This window comes from Malus domestica, chromosome 16 (genome assembly GCF_042453785.1).
Source record: "Malus domestica chromosome 16, GDT2T_hap1".
NCBI classification, from domain to species: Eukaryota; Viridiplantae; Streptophyta; class Magnoliopsida; order Rosales; family Rosaceae; genus Malus; species Malus domestica.
Window position 1 is genome coordinate 40,245,082 of NC_091676.1, and position 4,962 is coordinate 40,250,043.

A 4,962-nucleotide genomic window follows, 5' to 3' on the forward strand; every position below is an offset into this window, starting at 1 on the left:
ATCTCACAAGTCCATACATGTGTCCCTTTTGTGATTTTATGACACATATTATTATAAGGGTTATGAAAGTGATTTTCTATCATATAAGAAAATACTTTCTCAAATCTTCAACATTTGAGATTTAATTTCCCTATTACACATTCTTGAGATAGCCTTGCTATATCAATAAGTCCAATTTCAAGTCTATACTTTAAAATTGACCGTGTCATGTTTTGTCAATTTTCGAGTAACATCTATGTTCTATCAAGTCTATCAAATAGACTTTATTCATATCTTGTTGCCCAAATTATGACATCACTCCCACTGGCCTTGTTGTAACTTAGCATTCATTCAAAAAATTTAACGATTATATTTTCTTGATTTGAATGCATATTGCTCCCACTAACTTGTCTTGGATCTATTGACAATCATTGGGATCCATTAGCTTATTGATGATGTCTCAACAATTTTGAGACTATCAACAACGCTAACTAACACAAGTTATTTAAACGAACATACACAAAAGAATTCCTTCTAAAGTAACTCCATTTGAAATGTGTGACTTGCTTTATCAAGCTCATTCATTTAAATTATATGGTGTCATACACCATATTACAAGTTTTAGTCATACTAAGACCTTTAATGTAGTCATATAAGAATTATCCAAGTCTTTAGTGGAAGCATGGCTCCAACTAAGGATATAGAAACTCAACCATTCCTTCTAGGTGGTTGATATAATTCTTTATCAAAACTACATAGAGCGTTATAGTTACATAAGATGTTGAATTTGGATTGTCTTGTTGTTAAACTATATGTTGTGACTCATTTTGAAACTATTTCCTTTTGTTTCATCAAATTTGTCCATGGGCTTTGTTATTAGCTTGTTCTCATAAAAGAGAATGATGGACAACTCCCAACATATAACCATTTTATGTTAGGTTGACAAAACCAACATTCAAAGACTATTCTTTAGAATGTCACACAACATAGAATTTTAACGTTTTAAGGAGCTTGAGTCTTTTAACAATTAAAATTACAAACTCTTAATAATAGTCAAGTACTATTATTCTTTAGACAACTATAAACCAATCATATTCAAGTTTATATCCATTTTCACACCTCCCACTATTTCTCATGACTTTAATGAGGAATCACTTCATACATTCAAAATGTATAAACGTGGAATATACGGGTAGAAGACATAGTGTAGTAGCTTTAAAACCTTTCAAGCTTGTTTGTTTCAATCTTCACTAAGTTAATGTCTCGTTATTAAGTGACTAAAGTCTTTAAACATTTTATAGATTTAGACACTTTTTTCTTGGTTTAATCACTAACACAATTGACATTTTAAAAACAATTTAAAGAATGCCCAATTAGTTGTTCAAAACTACTAATTGAATCAAAAGTGATCTTGATTATTGTGGTTTAAGTGATAACCATATAAGAAACGTTTTTCTTATTACTTATATCATTATAATGTGATCTTCCTTTTCTTCAAGAAAAGAATCTCTAGACCTTTGTCAATTCATATAGAACTCATAGGTAGACAATTGGAACCAAATCTAAAGATTCATTGTATCCTTCTATGTCTTACATGTGAGATCTATCCATAATTGATAAGTCTAAAGTTTGGTTATCACATTACAATAAGTGATATAAATCTTGTATCTCAACTAGGATACAACAAGACAATATTCAATTCATAACACTACTTTAAGGAAATAATATATTAAAAGGCATTCATCACATTACATTAATATGATAATTTAAACATTCATAATGTTTAACACAAAAAGTATTAGCTCTATACATTTAGAGACTAATTCAAATACCTTTATACATTTAGGCACTTATAGTGGTCTTCCATCATATGAAGCCACATAATAAGTTCTTAACAAAATAAGAAAGTTTAAAGACCATCTTTAAATGCCTAACAAACTTCCTAAGTAGTAAGCAAAAAACATAGTGGCCGAACCCTTCTCCACATTTTTCCTTGTTTGTTCCTCTTCTACTTGGCTCCTCCACCTATATACAATTATACAAGCGATTAGCCCTTTATATCAAATATAAATATTTAGAAGATCTAACAATTAGAATTGAAGATAAGAACATAAACCATACCTTGTGGCTTGTCCTTAAGAGTTGCAAGGTATAACCTGCAATTCCTCTTCCAATGCCCCTCCTTTCCACAGTGGTGGCAAGTCCCCTTGGGCTCCATTGCCTTCTTTTTCTTCACTCCTCCTTTCGGCTTAGGAGTGGGTGACTTCTTCTCCTTCCCTTTGCCTTTGCCTTACGGCTTGGCCTTGGAAGAGGATGGCTTGTTGTAGGCTACTGCAGCAGTCCCTACAACGTTCTCTTTCTTCATAGTCTTCTCGGCAGTTACTAACATGTTTAGTAACTCAGAGAGAGTACTATCCATCTTATTCATATTGTAGTTCATTACAAACTGCGAGAATGAATAAAAAAGAAAAGCCAATATGAAGTCCTGGGCCAATTCCCCGTCAAGTGGAGTACCTAGGTTCTCCAATTGTTTAATGAGTCCTATCATCTTCAGTACATGTTGATGCACTGGAGCCCCCTTGACCATTTTGGTCTTCACAAGTTCACTGACAGTGCTAAAGCGACGGTTGCGCGTCCCTTCACCATATAACTCCGTAAGATGGAGTATGATGGAAGATGCACTGTCCATGCCCTCGTGCTGTCTCTGTAGCTCCTCATTCATGGAAGCCAACAGATAGCACTTGGCTTGTGTATCATCCTCAACGTGCTTGTCATACTTAGCACGTTCATCCTCAGTGACCTCGGGGCCGAGAGGTATGTGAGGTGGGGCCTTGTCTAGCACGTAAACAGTCTTCTCCAATGTTAGGAGAATCTTGACATTACGATACCATGATGGGAAATTGTGCCCCTCTAGGCAATGTTTGTCGAGTATTTTCGCGAGTGTGCTTCCAACCATATCTAAATACATAAACAATAAAATAATTAGTTTGATTGTTGATTAAGTCAAACGATTCGGGTCTTTAAACCGAATGACACCACCCACCATTTTTGGCAAATTCCATATCCCTCAAGATGGAATCTGGGAGATTTCAAAGAAAGCTCCTAGCGGGTTACGGGAGGCTCACTATTACCAAGCCCACCTCACGATGATACGATGTCGGCTAGCAAAAATAATAATGAGAGGGTACAAGTACCCATTCACAACAACCTCTTATGATTACCCATTTTTTTGGCCTCTAGAGAAAAATGCCTCACGATGATACGATGTTGGCACCTTTTCTCTTAGTTAAGTTTTGACCCACCATGCCGGTTTAGATAGGGGTTCAAGTATGACCTCACGATGATACGATGTTGGCCACACTCGTTGCCTACCTTCACCTCATCAAATGTTTTAAATAAACTCCTCCTGAGTATAAGCATGCACTTTGCACTCTCCCATGATAGGGTGAATGCGGTGTACAAGTCATAAACGATTGGAGCCTACCATGGTGGAAGGCCACGAAAAAGTGTTCAAAGCACTCTTACGCTTTCAACTTAATATTGTATGTTGGTTGAGGGATTTTAAGGTCTCATCAATTTTTATTTATTTAATCATATTCAAATAAATTGTCCTATTATAACTATTAGTCCAAAGTTAATGAAATTAGTAGCATATGATATCCCCATTATTTGTTTTCATAAAACAAATCAATATCAAAACATTTTTAAAAATATTGGAGATATATATAACTACTAATTGTATTCATTATAGTTTAGTAGCGTATGATACTCCCACTATTTGTTTTAAGAAAAACAAATCAATATCAAAAACGAATTTTTCAAATATTGGAAGTAACTACTATTACTACGGTTTTTGTATTCCTTTGAAATTGGACTTTATAGTTATCTTAGGCTCTTGGATGACCATGGACTTATTGGGTTATTGCAACAACGAGCCAACATTGTTGAATAAGAACTCGGGGAGGTTGTGTCAATTTAATTACATGTTTTTCAATCCAATTAAAACATTTTCATTGAGCCATTAGAAATGAAAGACAATTATTCATTGCTAATTAGGGCGTTGGACCCATTTAATCTTTAATCTCATGTCAAAACCCTCTTTTAGTTATGTCTCCTTACCAATAGTTAAAGAAACTCTAGTCTAGCACTAGAGGGAATCAACTAACTAAAAGAGATTAAGAAGTAATAAGAATTACAAACCGATTTGCACAAATTCCTACAAATTACACATACTAAGAGGGAGAGATAGATTAATGTCCTAGGTGACAAGGTCCAATTGAAACAGTAATTAAAACACATTCCCAAGGTTCAAACAATTTGAGTTTAGCGCCTTATCTCAAAGCTCAATTATCGTTTAAGGCATAAGTCCATAGTCATCCATTTTTCTAACTACTTAATCACATTAAATAATCATATGGAATGCAACATAAACAATTAGATTTAGTGCTTATGGGCATAATAATATTATGAGTTTAAACAACCAATAAAATTAAAATCAAATATTTTAACTTTTTATATGGATGGGGCCTATTATGCAAATATGAAAAGTTAGGGGTCAAACCGTAAATACTTGAAAGTAAATATCAACTTTTCAAATATTACAAAATAGCCCCACAAGTGGATAAATCCACTAGGGAGGCCGGCCACTTAATGGGGATGGGAGGTTTCTTACACAACATGCATTAATTCAACATTATGAAGAAAAAATTAAATTTTGCTTGTCACTTGGTTTTGCTTTAAGGACTTTAAGAAAAGGGGTGATGGAAATTCACCTAGTCAAGTCTAGGATTGAATTAAATTTTTGGGAAGGCTATGGATGGTATGTGCATCATCCAAAACCTCAAAACAATGTATGAACACAAAACAAAACCATTTTCACCAAAACCAAAACCATGAACACCAAGAACAAAACCATGAACACAATTTCAAGATTTGTACATTCTTGATGATTTTTCAAACCCAAAAACAAAAGTGACAAGAACT